Here is a 25,140-nt window from a genome sequence, read left to right on the forward strand (position 1 = left end):
ATTAATTGCTACAGAGAATGGAATTTTTTCTTTAGGCAGACTTCATCCTCTCCTTCATTACTGAAGACTCAAGAGAACTTGCTCTAAGGTGATTTATTCTATAAACTTACTCCTCAGAGTGTACCACAATAATATAATATACTTTTATCTGTAAGTCTAAATCCTGACTTATAAAGAATCTCCACATCCAATTGGACTCAATACATTTCAGGCGCACTGATTGTATTTCCCTCTAAAAGCTCTACAAAGTTACAGAACTGGAAGAGCTTTTAGATTCACCCCAGGTCAAGTTTCTTTCTGAATCTTTTCCCACAATGAACTGCAATGCATTAAGTCTACCCATTAGCTAGAATATCACTGATTGTACTCTTGATCTGTTGGCCAATGGAACATTTGTATTGTCTAGGTTCCACTTAAGACAATATTTGAAATGGATGGAATAGCTCAGAACAGGAGAGCAACATTCAAAGTTATCTTCCCTCAGTGGAGAAAAATGTGTCTGGGCTATAAGGAATTGGCTTGTTAAAAGAAAAAGCAGAATTCAGTAGTAAAATCCCTCTCAGCAAACAAAGCCTTTCCTTCTTTCCTGAGATCTTCAACTAGATCCATGAATATTTTTCTCTTGAACCCCAGTTATTGTTGCAGGATGATATGAGAAATAAGAAGACTTTCACCAACAATTAGGTGGAGAGTTGTTTGAAATCTTAATTGTGAACTTTCTTTTCATGAGAGGTAGTCTCTAGAGATTTTGCTTGTAGAAATAAGGGTGTGAGCTGATCCTTATATGTGATTACGACATCGAATGCCATTATAATTTACCTTTACAACTGGAATAACTAGACGTAAAGATTTTTTTTTTCATTTAGAAACACATCAAGAGATTTACCAGTGTTAATTTTTTATAATGTTTGATATTCATTGAATAATGAAAAGTTCCAAGGCAAATTTTTACATATTAAAAATAAAATTTTATTGAAGGTTCAGAATTCTGCTGCACATCTTATCTTTAAATAAACACTTAGGTGTATTAGTATCACAGCAGTTCTTGAACAGCATGATGTTGTTTCGCTTAGGTCATTAAAAAATTTGAAGAGAAAGGTATGCAAGTTGAGAGTGTTGTGTATTTAAAAGTACATGTATACGTATATTTATTTATTAAAACTTTAGGCAAGGATGTTGTCTTCCTGGGAGCCATGAGCGAGCGGGAAGTCTGCTGCAGGGAAGAACAAAAGCATGGCTGCGCGATAGTATTATCTCTGCAGCAGCAGCAGGCTCCCAGACGGAGGGTTGAGGCGACTATCTAGTCTGTTGCACAGCATTTTGATTAGCGACACCCTAGGTTATTCTGTCGGCTCAGGCGACTAAGCTGTTCCCAGAGATCTGGTTGGTCACCCTGACTCCGTTAAATGGGAGAAGGAAAGAGAAGACCGAGAGGTGATTTGTACCAAGTGGGGCACAGGGGCATTTCTGTCCTTCAGGGTCCGCGTCCGCCTTCCTCTGGGTCGTGGGGTAATTCCTCGACTGCGTTTAACCCAATTAATTAGTTGCTACGCCTAGGGGAGGCAGTGAAGGGCTTAATCTTCTCTTTTCGGCCGGGGCCAACGGAACCAGGTTGCTCAGAGCTGCGGGGCTAGTGCGCACTAGTCCCGGACCCCTCTGGTTCCTCGGAGCCCGCATGGGGCCGAGTGGAGGTCAAGTCAAAGAGCACGACCTAAGGATACCACTTCCCCTCCCACCCGCAACCCCTGCTCCCAACCCGCTGCGTCCTCAGCTCAGCTTCTGAACTACCCGGACTAACACTGCAAGGCTGGAGGGCGGGTCGGGGGGGGGCGGGTCGAGGCGGGGGCGGGGTTAGGGGGCGTGGACGAAGAGGCCGGGAGTGTGTCGGGAAGTGTAGTTCCAAGAACCCTGGTATCGCACTTACCCGGGCTCTGCCTGTGGAACACGAACTACAACTCCCAGAAGCGACCCGGGAGTCCATGCGCAGTGGGCGCCACATTGTATCCTATCAGGCGAGGAGAGGGTGATGTCACCTGCGAGTTGGTAACCTACGAGCGGCTGTGAAGGAAACTGTTTAAGGGAGCCCATTGTACCCGAAGCTCAGAACCGCCTTTTCAGAATGCTGGGGCTGCTCAGGTAAGGGGGACGTGCCGCGTCGCTCGCTGCACTCATTCATTAAGTGGCACCGCGCGGTGGCGTGGGGTTGGGCTCGCTGTTTCGGGCCCGGCGCTGGGTTCGCGGCGCGCCCTCCCGTTGCCTCCCCGGAGCTCCCGGGCCAGTAGGTAAATATTAAACCCGTCCTTCAGGTTGGGTCTGGGTGGGAACAGGACCTAGACAGCTTCCAGCTGCCAAGCTCGGTTTGGGAAAATGGCTGCAAGCGCGGCACAAAGCAAAGCGAGACTGGAGAAAGGCGCCCCCGAGGACGCGGGTGCCTCCCTTCTTTCTTTCTGAGGCGCTCAGATGCCAAGAGAGCCGGCGGGGTACCACTCGCCGCCTTGCTGCTGACACCCTGGGGCTGGGGCGCTGGGGGTCGTGGCCCCAGCTGGGTGCTGTGGACATTGCTGCTGTCGGGAGCTGCTGCCCGGTGAGGCTCCGGGAGGGGAGAATCCCAAGGCAGGCTAGGTGGACTCAGAGGTGGCGACAGAGGAGGAGAGACTCATTTACTCATCCCAGCAGAACCCCTACCATCCCGGGCACCCTAATCTCAAGACTCATTCGAAAGGGATGAAGTGACTGTAATTTAGGTAAAGTTGGGAGCTAAATATCTCAAACGAGAGACTAGAGGGAAACCGCGTTGCGGAAAGAGCGAGGGGTGTTGTCGGACAGCGGCGAGGGGAGGCTGCGCAGCCTGCTGACTGGTTTCCAAGCGCCGCAGAGCACTCCCGCCTCGCATCCCTCTGGGTAGGGGGCATCTTGATGCCCGTTGCACTGATGGTTCCCTCGACAAATAACACCTGAGCTGGTACGAAGCGTCTGCCTGGAGCGCTGGGCTAGGAGGTGGAAAAGCGGTGCGGAGTGTGGAATAATCTAACGATAAGACTCGCAGTGGGGCAAGAGCGGTGGATAATCGGTTTTCCCAGCTGGTGGTGAAAATCCAAATGCTTGTGATCCTCTTGCTCTCCGACCGGGCACCTGAGCGAGGCCGGTGAAGTCCTCTGGATTTCCCTTTCCCAGCCCCCTTATTCTTTCCCTTACTCACTCATTCATCAAATCTTTGCTAAAGGCTCTGTTCTCAAGTTGCTCACAGCCTGTGGTTGGAGTGTTCTGTCTCTTGCTGCCATGAAATATTTCACTGGGCCCAGAAATAGAATACACTCCAATCCTGGTTCCCCATCTCCCACCCCCCCATCTCCACCTACGCAGGAAAGCGTCAAGAAAGAACGCCACGCGTGGCCGTTTTGCCCTCGTTGAACTGGTAGTTTCTTGAGGCTCGAGAAGGACCTAGTGAATTGAAGCGGAGTTTGCCTGCAAGACAAATCCCGTTGCCATGGCGACTCCTGCCGTCGGAATCTTAACTGCTCCCACTGCTGTTTCAATTCGATGTGGCTCTGCGGGCAGCTGGGAGGGCGTGGCCAGTGGGTGTGGTCAGATGCTCTTCCTGGGCCCAGCTGCTCTCTCCTAGTCACCGGTTTCTCAGCCCAGGGCTCTGAACATTCTCTTGTAAATAGCTTGGACAGAGTTTTTAGACCCCTTTCCCTCTCGCCTACATGTACTTGGTCTCTCCAACCCCCCTCCCCAGAAAAAAACTATTAAGAGCCCTTTTCCTAAGGCAAACTCAGAAAATTGCAGTCGAAAGATCTTTTCCCCCTTTCAGGCTACCTGCATTTTCCTAATAGTGTTGGAGGCAGCGTTCTCAAGGAGGGAATTCTCTGTTACACGTGAAAAGAGCTCCCTGGTCATTAATGAAGGCCCTCAGTTTGCCTTAGATGCAATTCACAGGAGGGTTTTAGGGACAAATAATAACTGACCTTGAGTTCTGGAAGTCACTGCCATCCCTTGTGGTTTTCATGAAATCTAAAAACCTGCCTAGAGGATGCAGGTCCTTGAGAGGTTTAGCATCTGGGAAGCCTGGGTCCTGCACAGGCTTTGTTCTTACTGGCTACCACAGTCTGTCTGGGAAGAGCCCTCTGCTTCTAGGGACCATGGTCTTGGTAATGGGAGAGGGGCACAGAAGTTTTCCTAAAGCTGATTTTAGGTCTAAAATCTTAACTCTAAGAAGGAGTTGTTCATTGTCTTATTTTTCTCAAAAAAATCTAAAGATGAGAATTTAAACCGAACTCCTTTTTTTTTTAACTTAATGAATTTTATTACATTTATAGTTGTACAGCAGTGATCACAACCCAGTTTTATAACATTTCCATCCCAGACTCCCAGCTCATCCCCCCACCGCCCAACCAGTTTCCTTTGGAAACCATAAGTTTTTCAAAGTCTGTGAGTCAGTATCTGTTCTGTAAAGAAGTTCATTGTATCTGTTTTTTAGATTCCACATGTAAGTGATAGCATATGAAGTTGGTGTCTCACTGTCTGACTAATTTCACTTAGCATGATAATTTCTAGGTCATCCATGTTGCTGCAAATGCCATTATTTCTTTCGTTTATATGGCTGAGTAATATTCCATTGTATATATGTACCACATCTTTATCCACTCCTCTGTCGTTGCACATTTAGGTTGTTTCCATGTCTTGGCTATCCTATGTAGTGCTGCAGTGAACATCAGAGTACAGTATCTTTTTGAGTCATTGTTTTCTCTGGATAGATGCCCAGGAGTGGGATTGCTGGATCAAATGGTAGTTCTATGTTTAGATTTTGCAGACTGTCCATACTGTTTTCCATAGTGGCTGCACCAGTTTACATTCCCATCAACAGTGTAATAAGGTTCCCCTTTCTCCACACCCTGTCCAGCATTTATTGCTTTAGACTTTTTGATGGTGGCCATTCTGGCTGGAGTAAGGTGGAATCTCATAGTAGTTTTGATTTGTGTTTCTCTAATAATAATGTTGAACATCTTTTCACATGGTTTTTGGCCATCCATATGTCTTCTATGGAGAATTGTCTGTTTAGATCTTCTGCCATTTTTTTTTGATGGGGTTGTTTGTTTTTTTGGTATTGAGCTGCAGAAGGTGTTTATAAATTTTGGAGATGAATCCCTTGTCAGTTGCTTCATTTGCAAATATTTTCTCCCATTCTGTGGGTTGTCTTTTCATTTTGTTTAGGGTTTCCTTTGCTGTGCAGAAACTCAATTTTAATTAGGTCCCATTTGTTTATTTTTGTTTTTATTGTCATTACTCTAGGAGGTGGATCTGAGAAGATATTGCTGTCGTTTATGTCAGAGAGGGTTCGGCCTGTGTTTTCCTCTAAGAATTTTATAGTAGCTGGTCTTATATTTAGCTTTTCAATTCCTTTTGAGTTTATGTTTGTGTATGGTGTTAGGAAGTGTTCTAATTTCATTCTTTTAGATGTAGCTGTCCAGTTTTCCCAGCACCACTTATTGAAGGGACTGTCTTTTGTCCATTGTATATTCATGCCTCTTTTGTCATAGATTAGTTGACTATAGGTGTGTGGGTTTAATTCTGGGCTTTCTATCCTGTTCCACTGATGTATATTTCTGTTTTCGTACCAGTACCACACAGTTTTGATGACTGTAGCTTTGTAGTGTAGTCTGAATCCAGGGAGCCTGATTCCTCCAGCTCCATTTTTCTTTTTCAGGATTGCTTTGGCTATTCTGAGTCTTTTGTGCTTCCAGACAAACTTTAAAATATTTTGTTCTAGTTCTGTGAAAAACATCCTTGGTAATTTGATAGGGATTGCACTGAATCTGTAGATTGCCTTGGGTAGTATAATCATTTTGACAGTATTGATTTTTCCAATCCAAGATCATTGTATATATATCTTTCCATCTGTTTGTATCATATTTGATTTCTTTCATCAGCATCTTATAGTTTTCAGAGTATAAACCCAACTCCTGACACTGTGACATCAGGTTAATACCTCTGAGCCTTACCTGTATGACAACATAGCCTGGCTCTTCATGGTAATCCTTCAAAGTGAGCAAGGCATCCACATTAGTATTTACAGTATTAGTCATACTGCTACTACTACTATGATCTCAGTATCTGGACTTCTATTTATCCTTTTATTTTAGAATTGTCTAGGTTTTGACTCTTTATAGATTCTTGAGTAGTTATTTGTAATTTAATTGCATTAACAATAATTGAATTATGCATACATTTTGCTTACCTTCTGCTTTCATTTCCTACCAAAGTGGATTAACACAGGTATTGCAATTACAGCAGCAAAGTGTACATCTGTGAGTGTCTATGGATGTGCATTCATGTGCAACTAAATGCTGGGGGATGCCATGTGCCAGGTAGTTGACATTCATCATCTCATTTTAAGTAGGTGGTTATATCCCCGTGAGGAAACGAGAGCAGAAGTTGTCACTCACTGTTTTTGTCATAGAACTTAGCACTGACTGAAATCTCCTTCAATTTTCTGTTTACTTCTTGACTCTGAACAATTCAAGTGTGTGATTTTCTCCATTCCCTGAAGGTCTTTAAGAGCAGAGTCTTTGTCTTATCTATCCCTGTCTGTCCAGCATTTAAAACAGTGTTTGGCTATTGGTAGCTATTTTATAAATATTTGTGGAATCAATACTAACAAGTAGAACCATGTTTGGAGATCCAAGATCTGTATTCTTATCACTGATAGTTCCTGTCAGCAGTTGTAATTTTCCTTAGGTTTCTGCCAAGCAGTTTCACCTCAGCATAAACCAAAACTCCTGTATAGCATGTGACTTGAGATATAAAAGGCCTTCCATATGTTTGAAATAGTCAAATTGTAATCTGTTTGCTTTTGGAATATATTCACCCACATAGATTTTTTTCCTCTGTAATTCTTAATATAGTTCCTATTATCCCAAACCAGATATTTCTAGATTTCTCTCAGTCATGACTGTCCTTGGTCCAGATAACTTCCTCAGGAGGTGTATGACAGGAGAAGAGGGAGCGAGACCAAGGCAAAAACCTGACTAGAGACTTTGCCAGGCTGCCAGTGCTTCTTGAGGCACCATTTGGGTAGAAGAGTGGACGTGCATTGGGGTGAAGCTCAGGCTGGGAATAAGTTGTTCAGGCTGGTTGATGTGAGAGGGAAAGAGGATAAAAGACATTTGTCCAATATTTGCAGCATTCATAGCATTCAGCTGTCATCCAGTAAGCTGGATTCTGTCTGTGGGTTTTCAGGAGTGTGAATTTGTGAGAAGGTGTGATAGTAAAGAGAGTGCAATGGGTCATGTCCTTGGGTGGTGCTTACAGGAGCTCGGTGAATAGGTGCCAAGGAATTTGAATCCTGGCTTTCTTGGCTTTGTGGACACGCCTCTGGGTGTTAAGAATTCCTGTGTCTGTGTGTGGTTTTGTTTGAGCTACTTGTTTAAAAGACTGTTTTTAGTGTTTAGTGTTTAGTGGTCATCAGAACAAATAAGGTGTTTACAAACAAAACAACGTTAAGATTGAAAGTGTTTCATTTGGTAAATATTTTGGGGATATAGAGTGGCTTTGGCTTGAGAATCTTGAGGTCTTCTGTGAAATTACTTAAAAACTTATAGCTGTTGGATCAGGGGAAACAAGCTCTTCCAACAAAGCTTGGTACCACTGAAAGCCTTAGGTCTTTGGTTCAGGAAATCATCATAGAGCCTGCTTGGCCCTCCCTGGCTTCATGTCCCACACACTCCTGGTATTTCCAAGTGTTAAGTTTATCCTTATATTGCAGGAAACAAAGCTTTTTCAAGCTAGGTTAGCAAAGTTGTTTAATCTCTAGAGGGGGTGACAGTCAAAATGAAAATTCTTCTGTTTTGTGATTTTTCTTCTTCGGATAGTGGATTACTATCACTTATTTTGGCATTACAATTTCTAACTTGGTAATGAAGGGAATGTTTGAAGTGAATATATATCTTAAACACTTAGGGCATCAGATCATAGTGGTTTTCCTGAGAGCTCAGGTTAGTGGCAACTGACAGCACAGGTAATACCAAAGACCTTGGTAAGGAGGGCTGTTTCTGTAGGTAGGCAGGGCAGGCTGGTGCCGACCTAGGATACCGCTCTTGAAGTTACATCAAGTGTACTGTCTTTTTATGTTGATTGTGCTTGGAGGGGCTGAGTGGCTGATAGAGATCAGAATTGAAGGGTGGATCTGAAGTGCCTCTCTTTCTCCTTCCTTCAAGCCACCACATAATACCACCCCCCACCGCCCGAAAGAGGGACTCATGAAGATGAGATCCAAGTTGATTTTGGTGACCTACATTCCACTCCAGCAGACTATTGCTGCAGCAAAAAAAGGGGGGGGGGTTTACCTTTTTAATTTTTTTGGCATCTTTCCCTCTGTTCCAAAAACAGAGAACTGAGTGTTTTAAAGTGAGTTTGCATTCATAGTATGCATGTGTAAAAATGACTTAAGTCCTAGGAGCATAGCAACAGCACACAGAGCCCCAACCCCCCTTTAATCTGAGGTTGGCAAGCACATTCTCAGCCTTGGTGAGCTTATTTTCCCTGTTGATGCTTAAGCACACCTGGTTCTTACCCTGTCCCTGCCTTTCTGCAGTAATGGCTCCCCTCACCTGGCATGTGCCAGCTTCTGAGCATCTGAATTCTCCTTGTGCTCTTAGGTCCAGCATGAGTGCCATAGCTTTCAGGAAGCCTTCCTTGCCTATCCTCAGCTTTCACCAGCGTCCCCTGCTCCTTCCCCTTAGAGCCTGCAACCTGGCCACAACAATACTCCCAGCTCATGTGATATTAATAATCGAGGGATGTGAGGTGCTAAGCGTGGGCCAGGCCTTCCCTAATACTATGCATAAGCTCAACCACTGACTCCTCTCTACAGCTCTGTGAGGTAGGCACTCTTCTTACCTTTTGACAGTTGAGGAATCTGAGGCATGAAGAAATTAAGGAACTCACCTAGCTCAGGTCACACAGCTTGTAACTGGCAGACCAGGTTAGGGACCCAGGCAGTCTAGTTCTTTACGCCCCTCACTATTGCCTGGCCTCTGGTTTTCCTATATACTGTAATTTTCTCTCCATCAAGTTGGAGGAATCACAGCTTCCTTTATGTCCTTTAATTCTGAAACAGCGCTGGGTCAGTAAGAAGAGCTGAGTTGATTGAGAGTAAAAATGCTTCTTCACTTAATAGTTTCTTACAGTCTGGTTTTCTGGAAGAGAAAATGTTGCATGAGATTTAAAATGCTGCATTTGCTTCTTTGAATGATAAGAATTTTTGAACTCCCTCCTTTTTGCTCTTGAATGATAGGCAGGCTATTTGAAAAAGAAATGTTTTTACTTGCCATCTCTGAATCTCTTTGAGGTCTGTCCAGCATTAGCCCCTATTTGTTAATGGAGGTAACTCGTCAGTAAGTTGAATCTCTTATCTGCAGAAAGCCCTTCTCACCTATAGTAGGGCCACAGAAGCCTGTCTTGAGAGTTAAGAATCCCATAACTTCTTCTTTTTTTAAATAAATAATTTTATCTCCCCCCTCCTTTTTTTTTTTTTTTTGTTTTTTGTTTTTGTTTTTTGTTTTCACCTGTGGCATGCAGAAGTTCCCGGGCTTGTGATTGAACTTGTGCCACTGGTTAATAATCCTTAACTATTAGGCTACCAGGGAACTCTGTCTCTCCCTTTAATGTATCATTCCACTGGCACAGAATGAATACACACTAAATGGCTGTTGCCCTATGAGTATTAAGAAGAGCACTGGGCTGAGAGTCAGGAAGCTTGAATCCTGCTGTCAGTTCCTCAACTAAGAAGGCCATCCGTGAAGCACCTTCTGTAGCTCAGGCGCCCACTGGGCCCTTTACACAGTCTTTCTTGCAGAAGAAGACTTTGACTTCTTAGCGTCCCAACTCCCTGTTGTTTCTCAACATAAATTGTGAAAGCTCTTTTGAAAAGAAAATAACAAAAACTTGAACAGTAATCAAATGTATAATCTAATATTGTGTATCCTTACATATTAAAATAAGCTCTTTTTTCAATCACTTTAGAAAAGAGACTTATTTCTACAGTGGAGCAAATGTGATGCCAAATATACAATTGCAGTTCTTTTAAACCATAGCCACTATTGTGAATTAAATGTGGGAAAAAAAAAACTAGGGAAGAAAATTCAATTTCCAATGTAGTTTGTGTGATTTCCTGACTTAAAATAGATCTTTTATTTAGCTTAATACTGGATATTGTGCCACTTTGACAATATTTAATGAAGACAATTGAATAAAACACAAACTGTGTTATTTAGGGAAATAATAAGAAAGTTATGCCATCACAGCATATTACCAGGAAAGGAAAATGAAAACAAAAGATGTGTTAGCCCCTAAGCCACTCAAACATAATATTCATTCAATAGATGTTGATTTCAGAAGCTTTCTTTAAAAAAATTCACCGTGTTACATTTCCTAAGTATGTCATTCACCTTTAGTAATAACCTGAACTTACTCTGTTCTATAAATTGCACCAGGATTGGAGTTGAAGGTTCCTTGTATTTCTGCCAGGCACACAATTAGGGTCACCTATTAAACTGGTCTTTGTCGTTCTCATTTCTGGAAAAAAAATCTGTACGATTGGCAAACATTGCCCATCTGATAGACTGTATGAATTTAGACTTCCAAGTGTATATAGCCCAGATTCAAGTTTTGGGCATTGTCTGGGCAATATAGATTTCCATTTTTTGTTTTCTTCTGAGATGAATTCTTATATTCTGACTTATTGGCTAAGCTCATTTGTTAGTGATATACAATCAGGTCAAGGGTGTGGGTTAGCTTTGCCTTATCTTAGAACCACAAACTGCACTTGTAATCCTAGTCAACTTTTTTTTTTTTTTTTTTTTTTTTAAACTCATCATGCTCTTGGTCACAGAGAAGTCTAAATAGTGGATAGAACTTGTGAATATATCAGTGCATAGCCATCATCACTAAGGGCAAAGGTTGGTGCCATATTTTAAAATGAACTGATAAAGGTCTTAGTTTTTACAGATCCCGTAAGTTAGAGGCAGTCTTCATCAGCAGTTTGCCAAGGAAATATGTATATGCTTCTGACAGGTGTTGTCCTGTGCAGAGTAGCTCAGCTCTAGTGGCAGCTTCCTAAACACAGCCTTGGTCTTTTCCTTTTCTTGGGTGTGACCACAGTCATGAGCATGTATTTTGATGACCCTTCTGGGCTTCGCTCTTCTCCCATAAAGCTTTTGCAGGTTTGCACCCTGGAAGAAGAGTAAAGGAGCGTGGTAAGCTTCACCAGATGAGTTAGATTGTTCATATGTGTCTAGGCTTAAATTTGTAACTGTTTCATAGAGATTTGGTAAAACTGAGCAGTGAAATGTCTAGACAGAAGTTAAAACCTTCAGTTCTGTGACAAGAGGGTTAGACTAGGGGCCCTTCTAAATCCTGAGAATTTATTACAAAACTTATTGTAAAAAGGGAAAGGAAATAAAATGGACAAATCAAACCATTTAAAGGTCCTTGCTGCATTCTCTACTCTTGAAAGGTGGTAAAATTGTGAATATAGAAAATGTATGGTTTTGGCGAAGGTAAATGGTTTAGGAATTAAATAATGTTGCTGCAGTTTCCCTTACTATATTAATGGTGGGTATTCGATTTAAGATCCTGGTGCCAAAAGAAACAACAATAACATTTCCATTTGTTTCACATTCTGTTTGCGAGTGTCAATATTGAGGTACGCCTGACCCCCTCTCTGCTCAGTACTCAGCAGTTATTCAGACTGAAAGTCTGGGAGGGTGCAGACTGAATCTCGCTGTAATTGAAGCCGATAGCCGAGACTGCAGTGTGTCCTCAGAAGGTTAAATGAAAGGCCTGTTATTATATTTTTGTATTTTATTTTATTAATTTTTTTTTTTTTTTTTTGGTCATTTTAGGGCCGAACCCGTGGCATATGGAGGTTCCCAGGATAGGGGTCTAATTGGAGCTGTAGCTGCTGGTCTACGCCACAGCCACAGCAAGGTCAGATCCAAGCGGTGTCTGCGACCTATACCATAGCTCACAGCAACGCCGGATCCCTGATCCACTGAATGAGGCCGGGGATTGAACCCGCAACTTCATCGTTCCCAGTTGGATTCATTTCTGCTACGCCATCATGGGAACTCCTTATTAATTAATTAATTAATTTTGTCTTTTTAGGGCTGCATGTGGAAGCTCCCAGGCTAGGGGTCGAATTGGAGCTGCAGCTGCCGGCCTAAGCTATAGCTACAGCAGTGGGGGATCAGAGCTGCGTCTGCAACCTACACCACAGCTCACGGCAATGCCGGATCCTTAATCCACTGAGTGAGGCCAGGGATTGAACCTGTGTCCTCATGGTTAATAGATTCGTTTCTGCTGAGCCACAATGGGAACTCCCTATTTTTGTATTTTAAAAATCAAGAATAGAGATTAGATTGGACTAGAAAATCTCTATGACCCATTTAGGACTTGACCCTCCACCAGTAGGTGACGCTTCCAAGTACAGTTCCAGGAAGCGTGGCAAAAGACTACTTTGCCTGACATTTTCTAAGGGATTGATTTATATGTTTATATATATATGTATATATAATATTTTTAGTTTGACCCACTTTATTTTCAGGCTGTGACTGAAGCTGCCTTTCTTCCATACCCTCCCTTTTCCTATTGCACTCCTTGGATTGTAATTTGAGTCTGAAGGACCTGTGACCTATTTCTTTGCCAGTTCTGTGCTCACAGCCTCCCTGTGGACAGAGGGAGTCGGCTCTCCCCTGGGGCCAGGTTCTGGACAAGGGGAGCCACACACACTGAGGTAATGAAGGGTCTTTCCCCTTAACCTCCTCCTGAGAGTAGGGAGCTCTGTGGCAGCAGAGAGGCAAGGGCTGGCAGTTTAATGCTCCCAAGCTCAGATTGGGTTCCTCATGGACCAAGTTGGGGAAAGTAAATTGAGCGGAGGACAGAGGAAGTTATTGGTTTCACTTATCATTTGTTTCCCTCTGGATGGCCTTTGTTTACATTGTCTCCCAGGCCAGGAATTGCTCCAATGGAAAGCATGCATCACGGGGAATGCAGGTTAAGGCTTCCTGCTTGTGCTCCACTTGCTGACTTGGCCTTCTTCCCTTCAGCTTGATCCGAAAGGAGGATAGATAACCTGCTTTTAATTATTCCATCATGTGGAAGAGACCTTAAAACAATGACTTGGGGCAAACGGATTAATGAATGACTTTTCTGTTGGGGAAAGATTTACACTTAACATCTACAAATAGCTTTCTTATTATGTTGGTACAGAGTTTAGACATGAATGTTTGCTACTTTGAGTGAAATCCTTTGGCCTTTTGGTTGCTGCTTAGCAACTGCACAGAGGAAAAAGAAGCAACATCTGATTTTTGGTTCAGATTTGGGTAATCTTGGAGTTCCTGTCCTGGCTCAGCAGAAATGAATCCAACTAGGAACCATGAGGTTGCAGGTTCCATCCCTGGCCTTGCTCAGTGGCTTAAGGATCTGGCGTTGCTGTGGCTGTGGTGTAGGCTGGCAGCTGTAGCTCCAATTAGACCCCTAGCCTGAGAACCTCCATATGCTTTGGGTGTGGCCCTAAAAAGACAAAAAAAGGGGGGGGGGAAACAAAAACAGATTTGGGTAATCTTGGCAGTTCCTTTCAACTTCCTGGGCCTCTGTTTCCTCATCCGTGAAATCATGTGAAAATTCTAAAATTTTATGAGACCAGGAGTTTCTGTGGTAGCTTAGCAGAAACCAATCTGACTAGCATCCTTGAGGACACAGGTTCGATCCCTGGCCTCACTCAGTGGGATAAAGGATCTAGTATTGCCATGAGCTGTGGTGTAGATTGCAGATGTGCTCAGATCTGGCATTGCTATAGCTGTGGCGTAGGCCGGCGGTTACAGCTCTGATTCGACCCCTAGCCTGGGAACTTACATGTGTCAAGGGTGCAGCCCTAAAAAGACCAAAAAAAAAAAAAAAAAAAAAAAAGAGAGAGAGAACGGTTTTATCTTAAAATAATGACTTCACTTTTATGGCATTATTATGTCAGTGTCCACTGGGTTTCCCCAGAATGAAGATCAGTGAGAGGAAACTCACTTTTTTCACTATCTGAGTTTCCAGCATTGGTGACTGCACTTGGCACAGTGTTTCAGAGGCCCTGTTCTTGGCTGGGGCTAAATCCTCCAGATCTGATCTTTGGTCTTTTCTTCTCACAGAACAGCTTCTAGTCACATTCCTCCAGTCCTGGGGCTCAAGAAATTCTGTAAGATAGAAGGGATGAGCCTAGACAGAGTCTTAGGTGACCATCCAGATCTGTTTAAATTGATAATCCCTTTCAACTAGAATTTGATTATTGCCATTGGCACAAAGGAAAACTATAGCCAGCCGCCATGTTTATTTGGCCAGTACAGAGTTATTTGTAAAAAGGGAATGATTTTAGTGAGCATTTACACTCTAATCTATCACTGATCTCACCTAGTGCCATATGCACAGCCACTTTGTTTATGGGCTATTTCTTCACCCCCTTGACCCTTGAAGGCATTTGAGTTTTCCATCCTTCATCTTAAACTAAATTAAATTGGAATGAGAGTCTCTTCAGACATTTATCCAGTAGTGGGCTGGCAGATGACCGAATCCAGGGTTTCTCAGTCTCAGCACTACTGGCATTTTAGACAGGGTTGTTCTTTGTGGTGGGGGCTGTGCTTTGCCCTGTAGGATTTTTGGCAGCCCCCCCCCGGCCTCTACACACTAGATGCCAGTATCAACTCTACCCCTAATTGTGACAACCAAAAATGTCTCTAGACATTGCCACATGTCCTCTGGGAGGCAAAAATCAGGCCCCGTTGACAGACATTGGATGACCTGGGAACTTTAAACATTAGACCCCTAACATTAGGTATTTAGGAGTAAATTGGAATTCATCTGTGAAACTGAGCTACCCTGCTGTTTTTTTATTTATTTGGGTAGTTGGTTAGAGCAAAGTAAAGGTCAGTGGATTAGACCCTTCAAGGTCACTTCTCCATTCTTCCATGAACACTGCCCAGGAGGCCAGTCACAACTTAAGGACCTGTCCTTGGTCACAACAGGGGACTCTGTGAGACACTGCTGCTGGGTCAGGGCCAGCCCACCAGAGCTGGTGGGTAAACAGCTTTGAAGCCCAGAGCCTGTGTTGTTGGTAAGTCAGTAAAATTATCTGTGGATAGGGAAGATGAGGCTTTGGGGAAAGAAAAGGTCAACTCCGTCATTATTGTCAGAGGCCAAAATGCTTTATATAAAAGAAGGCCATCAGCCTTTAAAAATGACAGTTTTTCTCAACTCCGCAGGGTGGGAAGAACTGTGAAAAGGATTAGCAGCAGTCTGATGTTCCTTTTTTTCCCCCTCTCTTTTCCTCAAAAAAGAATGTCTTTAAAACTTGATTCAAGCACTTGAGCTTTGGCAACTGTCAACCTTGCCTTGCTTCTCAGAAAAACACTGGTAAGTTTCAGGGCACAGAGGGAGGATGCTGTGAAGTTTTAATCAACTTAAGCTCAGTCCTTGAGCAACTAATGCAAAGATAATTCTTAGGGAAGCACAGAGTTTCTTTTAAAACATAAACTGAAGGCTCCTCTCAGAGAGAGAGGTGAAGGGATCCAGTCTTCTTCCTAAATCAGTTTGTTGGTTCTCTGTCCTGGATGGACACTGGAATTCTCCATGGTGGTTTTTAAAAAGAGGCACCTAAGAATCATCTCACACCTGCCAGAATGGCCATCATCAAAAAAGACCACAAATGGCAAACTTTTTTGAGATGTGGAGAAAAGGGAACTCTTGTATGCTGCTGATGGGAATTTAAATTGGTGCAGCCATTGTGGGAAACACTATGGGGTTTTCTTAAAACACCAAAAATAAAACTACAATATGACCCAGCAGTTCCACTCCTGGGTATCTATGTGAAAAAAACGAAAATACTAATTCAAAATGATACATGTACCGCAATGCCCATAGCAGCATTATTTACAATACCTAAGATAGGGAAACCACTTAAGTGTCCATCAACAGATGAATGGATAAAGAAGATATTGTGGGTGTGTATATATGTATGTATACATATATATGTACGTGTATATATGTATGTATACATATATATGTACATGTATATATATATGCACACATATGCACACAGTGGAATACTTACTACTCAGTACTACTCATAAAAAAAAACAAAAATTTTCCATTTGCAGCAACATGGATGGACTTGGAGGGCATTATGCTAAGTGAAATTAGACAGAGAAGGAACAAATACTATATGATGTCACTTATACGTGGAATCTAAAAATGAGAACTAGAAAATGTTACAGAAGAGAAGCAGACTCACAGATATAAAGAAAGTAGTTACCAGTGGGGAAAGGGGGTGGAGGGGCAATATGGGGGTGAGAGAGTGGGAGGTACAAACTATTGGGTGTAACTTAGGCTACAAGGATACATTGTGTAACATGCAGAATATAGCCAGTATTTTTTAATAACTGTAAATGGAATGCAACCTTTAAAAATTGTATAAAGAGTAATAGAAAAGATGCCTAGGGATTTGGATTCAGTAGATCTGGGGTATAGGTCCAATCTTCAGGATTCTTTTTGTTTTTTTTTCTTTTCTGCTTTTTTATTGCTGCCCTTATGGCATATGGAAGTTCCCAGACCAGGGGTTGAATCAGCTGCCAGCCTACGCCACAGCCACAGCAACTCAGGACCCAAGCCATGTCTGTGACTTATACCACTGCTTACAGCAATGCTGCTCCTTAACCCACTGAGTGAGTGGGGCCAGGGATTAAACCTGCAACTTCATTGATTCTAGTCGGGTTCACAGCCCATTGAGCCACAAGGGGAATTCCCCAATCTTCAAGATTCCTAAAGCTCCTCAGGTAATTCTGATGTTTAGCCAGGACTGAAAACCAATGGGAAGAGCACAAGATCCTTGTGTTTGGGAAATGTGATTATAGTTGTATGTGTGTGCTGGGCCTGGATGGCTGGGTGGTGAAATGCACAGGTTTTGAAAATGCACATATTTTGTGTCTGTTTTGGTTACTTTCCTAGAATTTTGAATGTTGTGAAAAGGATAGGTCTTCTACATGTGATAGAGTGTGCATTACCTAATACAGGGACCCTAATGCTTCTAATAATCTTGAAGCTTTTTTATATTTTGGCGGTCTTTACTGAAAAAACGTGTGGAAGTCATCCTCTCCTTTTCAAGATGCTTCCCTGGGAGGGTTGAATTTGCATATTAACCTGTTGTTCAAAAGAAAATGAAACAAATCACCCAATCACAAATGGCCAATATCATGAGTGCCCTTGAGATAAAGTGGATGGGAGAGTAGTAGTAAAAGCTCTTACTAGCTTCTATTCTAGAAAAATCTAGAGCCTAGGAATGATCTAGATAGTTCCCAGCTAAGTTTAACTCAGTGTTTCCCATCAAACTCTTCTCTGGAGTCTAAACATGAGGTAGATTTGTTTGTTGCAAGTTTCCTTTCCTAACCTATGCCTTGGGCTGTCCTGGAGGACTTCACAGTCCCAGAGTTATAAATACCAAAGGTGGGAAGTACAACAAAACGGCTCCTTTTTCTTGGATTTTACTTCGAATTTCAGATCAGATCCAAATTTCTATCAAGCATAGCAGGGGCAAGTGGATCATGTCCTTATTTTAGGGGAAAATAAACCAAGCATTTTATGGGCTATCTCATAAGCTGTAGAAGTGACGCATTAAAGCATCATTCGGGAGTTCCTGTTGTTGCTTAGTGGGTAACGAACCTGACTAGTATCCATGAGGACTCGTGTTCGATCCCTGGACTTGCTCAATGGGTTAAAGATCTGGTGTTGCCATGAGCTGTGGTGTAGGTCAAAGATATGGCTCTGATCTGGCGTTGCTGTAGCTGTGGAGTAGTATAGCAGCTATAGCTCTGACTCGACCCCTAGCCTGGGAACCTCCATATGCCGCAGGTGCAGCCCTAAAGAGACAAAAAGAAAAAAAAAAAGCAGCACTTATTCATTCATTTGGCAGATAAAAAAATGTTAGATACTGGATGTGTGAACATTTCAGAATCCTCTTTTAAGTCCCAGATTTTTCTCTTTGAAATACAGAACTCTTGTTTTGCTGAAGTTCAGATCAAGTCTTTAACTTCTGAAATAAACAGATTATGTTGTGCAATAGGTGAAGACTCTTCCCCAATGAGAGATTCTTTGCTTTCACTGGAAAGCGATTTTATGTTTTGCTTATTTGGATCATGTCCATGTTAACACAAGAATGTTCACAGTATCGGTTATAGGGGGCAATACTTTACAACCTCAAATCAGTTTTTTCCAATATTTGTTAGGCTTACAGAGCAAATCTTCTACCCTCAGTTCTTTTCTTCCCTAAATACTGATTTTAAGTCATAGATGGCCAGTATTTTCTGGTACTGGAGGAAAATTTCTTAGCATGACAAGGCATTAAAGAAAGAATGACAGTTAAAAAAAAAAAAGAATGCAGTTTTTTTTTTTTTTGATTTGTTTTTAGGGGTGATGAAAATGTTCTGAAATTACTAATAATGATTATACAATTTGTAAATATGATGAAAACCACAAAACTGTACATTTTATATGGATGAATTTTATGGTGTGTGAATTATATTGCAACAAAGCTGTAATTTCCAGAAAAAAAAAAAGACAAGCTAAAAAGAATCAAAGTAAACTCTTAGAAACAAAATTTTAGACCTTAGAAGTAACATCTATGATTTACTTTTCTATTTATTTTCTTCTTGTACATCTCAATTTTCTTCTCTAATTAAATAGGTGTATAACATGAATAGAGAATAGTTATGAGAAGTCCTTAATATTTATGGTCCACCTAAGCCATGAGAACCTTTGTTATAATGAATTTTTTGTTGTAATGGAATGTAGTTCTTATTTTTTTCATAGCTCCTAATCATGAGCTAGGGCATTCAAGGATAGAAAGATTTGCACTATTTTATACCTGCTGTGATGATAAGCTAAGGTTTTGGTGGTACGTTTAGCCTAGCCACAGTTTGCTTTAATTTTGTTCCATTTGAATATTTTGCAGGATTTTTTCTGCTGTAGAAGCCTTCACACTGTAAAAAGACCTCAAGAATGTAATCTTGCCTGTACAGCTAACTGTGTGTGTTGGATAAAGAATATTTCATTTATAAGGGATTATGTAGCTCAAGGTTTCTCAAATTAGGATTCATGATCCTTTGAGAAACACTGCATTACAAGTTAAATTGCTGAATGTTTAGGTACTCACTTGGTGCCGTTGGGATCATAAACTCGTTGTAGAGGTAGACATTGTGGTACTGTTCTTTTCCACACATGTTAGTTTTATTGCTGCGTAATGAATTACCACACATTTTAGCGGCTTAAACCCCCACCAGGTCAGAAGTCTGCCTGGGCATGCTGTGGCCAGATTTTCTGCTCAGGATCTCTCTAGGGTAAAACTCACGTGTTATCCAAGGCTGCCGTTCTCATCTGGGGCTCAGGGGATTGCTCCAAGCTCACTGGTTGTTGACAGAATTAATTTTCTTATAACTCTAAGACTGAAGACTTCCAACTGTTGGCCAGGGACTGCTTTTAGCTTCTGGAGGCCACCCACATTTCATGCCACATGGTCCATAGGGGAGGTTCACATGTGGATGGTTGATTTCTTCTAGGCTAGCAAGAGCACATCTCTGTGCCTTCTTTTCTGCCTTCAGCCAGAGAAAAGGCTGATTTTAAGGTCTCACCTGATTTGGTCAGGCCCACCCAAGATAATCTTCCTTTGACCATTTAAGGTAACATAATCACTAGAGTGATATCATATTTATAGGTTCCAGTCACCTTCAGAAGGTTATGGGGTGGCATTTAAAGTTCTGCTTCTAGTACCAGATAACAGAAATTAAGCTAGTATACTGCTGATGATTATTAAGGTGAAAATCCAAAATCCAAAGATCAATGACCCTTCCCAAGTATGCTTCAGACCCCTGCTCTATTTTTTTAAAAATGTCTCCCCTTCAGGTTTATTGCTTTCCATTCCTACTTTTCTTGTTTCAAGTAGAGTGAAAATGAAGATTTTTTTAAAAAGTCTTATTATTAAAATTTCTTATTCACAAACACATGGAACGACTAATAAAGCTAATATGAGAATCCTCCATATACCCACGGCTTCATTAGTTATCAGGTCATGACTAATCTTTCATTTTTACCTCCAGCTGCTTTCCATCAACTCTGGGATTATTTTAAAGTAAATTCCAGACATTTTATAACCTCATCTGTAAATATTTTAATATTTAGTGTATGTCCAAAAAAAAAAAAACCACAGGACTTTATTTAAAAACATAACTATATGAGTTGCCATTGTGGCACATTGGAAATGAATCTGACTAGTATCCATGAGGATGTGGGTTTGATCCCTGGCCTCATTCAGCAGGTCGGGGATCCAGTATTGCCATGAGCTGTGGTATATAGGTTGCAGACACAGCTGGGATCTTGGCGTTGCTATGGCTATGGTGTAGGCCGGCAGCTGTAGCTCTGATTTGACTCTTAGCTTGGGAACTTTCATATGCTGTACCTGCAGCCATGAAAAGCAAAAAAAAAAAAAATTAAAAAATAAAGTTCTAAGCAGAACAGAAATGATAAAAGCAAACTTGGAACATCAGAGGAACAACATCAAGAGTAATAAAAAATTAGCCTGGGAACTTCCATATGCCGCAGGTGTGGCAAACAAAACAAAACAACCCCACAAAACAAAAAAAACCCCTACAATGATTGTCATACCTAAAAAGTTTTGTATTATTTCTTTAAAATTACCAAACATTTTATCAATTTTCCAATTTATTGTTGACTTTAAAAAATTTGTTCAATTTAGGATTCAAATAAGGTTTATACACTTCAGTTTTTTAAAATTTAACCCTCTCTAAATCCCATGTAGTGTTTTTCCTTGCATCTTACTTATGGAAGGAATTAGGTTATTTGCCCTATAACATTTCCTCAGTCTAGACTTCATGGTACAACAACTCTGTTTCTCCTGTTTCCTCTAAATTAGTTTAAGATGAAAATAATTGATGCCATGGACCTGTGTGGTCACTGGAGGTAGAAAAAGCTTATTTGGTAATTAGGATGTATAGACATAATTTACTAGATCCATGTATATGTAGATATTCGGAGATATATTCGAGAGTAGGCAAGTATGTCAGATTTCTCTTATTAGGAGTAGTCTAAAATGTGTAAATTGGAGTTCCCATCATGGCTCAGTGGTAAAGAACCCAACTAGGATCCATGAGGATGCAGATTCAATCTCTGGCCTTGCTCAGTGGGTTAAGGATGAGGTGTTGATATGAGCTATGGTGTAGGTCACAGCCACAGCTTGGAACCTACTTTGCTATGGCTAGGCCAGCGGCTGTAGCTCCAATTTGACCCCTAGCCTGGGAACTTCCAAATGCTTCAAGTGTGCCCTAAGAAGCAAAAAATAAATACTACATAAAATGTGTGAATTAATCCAGTTTAAATTCCTATGAAAAATATGCAACAAAATATGCAACATATAGATTCATTAAATGATACTTGGATTTGTTTAGTCCTTTAGCCTTAGTGTTTTTGTTAAATTGGATTTTAGCTTCCATAAAAGGAAAAAAAAATTAAGGAAGAAAGTATTTCAATTTTGAGTTTTGGAAAATAGCCAGGTTTTTTAAATTGTAAAGATCATGAAGTAGTTGGTTTTCTATAATACATCTTTGCTAGTTATTTCATATCTTTAGGTGCTCCAAAGACATATTCTTTGTCCTCAAAGAAGGCTCACCATTGGGATAATCCATTTTAAAAACTCTAACACTTACTGCCTCAAGAGAACAATTTTATGTTTGTCATTGAAAGTAGAAGAGGCTGTCTAGTTTAAGTTTTCTTTAATCAAGATCTTAAAAACTTATAACAGGAATATAAAACTTTCTCTATGAAGGCCAGATGTTAAATATTTTAGGTTTTGTAGGCTATGCTGCCCATGTCAACTATTCAGCTTTACCACTGTTATGGGAAAAGCAGCCAGAGACAATATGTAGACAGATGAGTGTGGCAGGTTGGGAAGAACTGACATCTTGGCAACATTGAGTCTTACCCATGAACATGGAATATCTCTTCATTTATTTAGTTCTTCTCTGATTTTGTTCATCAGAGTTTTTTAGTTTCCCCATACATATAGATCTTGTACATTTTTTGTTAGGTTTATACCTAAGTATTTCATTTTGGGGATTCTAATGTAGATGGTAGTATGTTTTTGACTTCATATTCCACTCATTCATTGTTGGTAAATAGGAAAGCAATTGACTATTTCTTCTTCTTCTGCTTTTTTTTTTTTTTTTTTTGGTCGCACCCATGGCATGCATAAGTTCCCTAGTGAGGGATCAAACCTGAGCCATAGCAGTGACAATGCTGGAGCCTTAATGTGCTAGGCCACTAGGGAACTCCAAAGCAATTGACTTTTATTATTAACCTTATATCTTATAGATTTTTTTTGCATGTGAATAGTTTCTGTCAAGTTGAGAAAGTTCTCCTCTATTCCTAGTTCACTTAAAGTTTTTATCATGAATGGGTGTTGGATTTTGTAAAATACTTTTTCTGCCATTGATATTATCATGTGATTTGCTTACCTGGGATAAATCCCACTTCATTTTGGTGTGTAATTCTTTATACATGTTTGACGCAATTTGCTAATGTTTTGTTGAGGATTTTTGCCTGTATGTTCATAAATGATAATGATCCGTAATTTTCTTTTTTTGTAATTCCTTTGTCTGGCTTTGTTATTAGTGTAATGCTGGCCTCGTAGAATGAGTTAAGAATTATTCTCTCTGCTTATATCCTCTGAAGGATATTGTAGAGAATTGATGTGATTTTTTTTCCTTAAATATTTGGTAGAATTCATCAGTGAACCTATCTGGGCCTGGTGCTTTCTGTTTTAGAACTTTATTAATTATTAAGCTCTCTGGTTTTATTAGTCTTACAGCTTGAAATATGGAAACTAATCTCTTTGTAGATAATTGATGCTAAAGAATAACTTTCAAGAGTTGGAAAGTAATATTCTCAAAATTATAAAATAAACATGTCAACAGTTTTTATTTAACATGTTAAGTAATGAAGAGACCAGTACGATATCAAGACCAGTTCAAAGGAAAATATGAGGAATATGTATGTCCAACAACAATCAAAAATGCTGAAATAAATTTGCTAGTGGATACCAAATGTTAATATAATAAGGGCTATAAAATGTAATATTTTTTATATATTTACATGAATCAATTGTATCTATAGCAGGCCAAATCCGTTTATTTTGTTATAGACAAAAACCTCCACATTGCTGTGTATTTTTTTACAAGCTAATTCCTACCCCTACAGAATTGCGGAATAGTCTGGTTCAGCACATTCTCAAACTTTGTTGTTTCAGGACACTCTGATCCTATTAAATATTGAAGACTCCAACAAAAATTGTTTGTATTTAATATAGTAATCACATTGGAAAGCAGAATTGAGAAACTTTAAAATTATTCTTTCATTAAAGAAAAGAGCAATAATGAAACCTAATTCATGTTGTTGAATGACTTCATCATGAATATTGAAGCTTTTGAAAAATCCCACTATACACCTGTTGAGAGAATGAGAGAGGAGTTCCCATCGTGGTTCAGCAGTTAATAAACCCAACTAGTATTCATGAGGACGCAGGTTCGATTTCTGGCCTCTCTCAGTGGGTTAAGGATCTGGCATTGCCATGAGCTGTGGTGTAGGTTGCAGATGCAACTCAGATCTGGCATTGCTGTTGGTGCGGCTGTGGCATAGGCCAGTGGCTACATCTCTGATTCAACCCCTAGTCTAAAAAAAAAAAAAAAAAAAAAAAAAAAAAGAATGAAAGAAAAAATGGCAAATAACATCTTAACAATATGAAAATAGTTTTGAACTTGTAAACACCCTGACAAGATCTGAGTCTCTCCAGGGCTTCCTAAATCACCCTTTGAGAATCACTGGCCTAGTTAGAAGGAAAAAAAAAAGTTGAAGATAATCCCTGGAGGACCTGCTAGACCACAAATAAACTCTTCTGGAAAGATACTCAGTAATCTCTTTTGCACATTTCTAAATTTTGTGGTTTTTTTTTTTTCCCCTAACAATAGTCCCTTCTCTGACAAATGTCCTGACTAGCATGGGGAAATTTCAAGGCTATTCTAAAACTATTGAGCCAAAAGGTTGTTTTTTAATTGTACAACTAATACAGGTTACTATATAAAAAATGAAAAAGGGAAAGTATGAAAAATCTTACAAAGGCAAAAATAATGTTAATAACATTAAGGGAAAGTATCTTTATGAAGTTTTAAAAATATTTTTTATTATATATTATCTATACTCTTTTGCATTCTTTACTCACCTAGATGTTTTCAAAGCCTTTTTCATGTTATTAGAACTTTCTTTTTATTGTGGTAGAAAACATATCATAAAATTTACCATCTTAATCATTTTTTAAGTACACAATTTAGTGTTTTTTTTTTTTTTTTGTCTTTTGTCTTTTTGTTGTTGCTATTTCTTGGGCCGCTCCCGCGGCATATGGAGGTTCCCAGGCTAGGGGTTGAATCGGAGCTGTAGCCACCGGCCTACGCCAGAGCCACAGCAAGGCGTGATCCGAGCCGCGTCTGCAACCTACACCACAGCTCACGGCAACGCCGGATCGTTAACCCACTGAGCAAGGGCAGGGACCGAACCGGCAACCTCATGGTTCCTAGTCGGATTCGTTAACCACTGCGCCACGACGGGAACTCCCAATTTAGTGGTTTTCAGTATATTTACATTGTTGTGAAATAAATCTCTAGAACCTTTTCATCTTGTAGAAATGAACCTCTGTACCAGTTAAACAACTCCTCTTTGCCCTCTCTCCCTAACCCCTGGTAACCACCATTCTTCTCTCTTTGTCTGTGAGCTTGAGTACTTGAGATACCTCATGTAAGTGTTTGTCCTTTTATAGCTGGCTTATATCACTTAGCGCAAGTCCTCAAGGTTCATCTATTCTGTAGCATGTGGCAGGATTTCCTTCCTTTTTAAAGCTGTGTAGTACTTCACTGTATATACCACACTTTGTTTATCCATTCAACCCAGCATTTGGGTTGCTGCCAACTTTTAGCTATTGTGAATAATGCTGCT

At 40.7% G+C, this 25,140-nt stretch overlaps 1 protein-coding gene and 1 long non-coding RNA gene across 6 annotated transcripts in view; one reads left to right on the forward strand and one right to left on the reverse strand.

The window, feature by feature from the left end:
- Positions 1–2,037: 2,037 nt before the first annotated feature.
- The window catches only part of DAAM1 (dishevelled associated activator of morphogenesis 1), a 175,713-nt gene continuing 152,610 nt past the window's right edge, over positions 2,038–25,140 (forward strand). For 3 of the 5 annotated variants that reach the window (XM_084982494.1, XM_021102686.2, XM_021102694.2), the window contains exon 1: positions 2,038–2,136. The gene's annotated coding sequence lies outside the window, so the exon portion shown is untranslated. Of the gene's footprint in view, positions 2,283–25,140 lie in introns of all 5 variants that reach the window. The other 2 variants (XM_021102688.2, XM_084982491.1) reach the window with 1 other exon arrangement.
- Positions 8,334–18,671, reverse strand: LOC146406950 (uncharacterized). The gene is made up of 2 exons (XR_014820281.1): positions 13,896–18,671; positions 8,334–10,349 (listed from the first exon to the last, which is right to left on the reverse strand). It is a non-coding gene; the product is annotated as an uncharacterized LOC146406950 (long non-coding RNA).

This window comes from Sus scrofa, chromosome 1 (genome assembly GCF_054392235.1).
Source record: "Sus scrofa isolate SSC_HxYL_T2T_F1_AM1 chromosome 1, Sscrofa_HxYL_maternal_Yorkshire_Landrace_v2.0, whole genome shotgun sequence".
Taxonomy (NCBI): Eukaryota; Metazoa; Chordata; class Mammalia; order Artiodactyla; family Suidae; genus Sus; species Sus scrofa.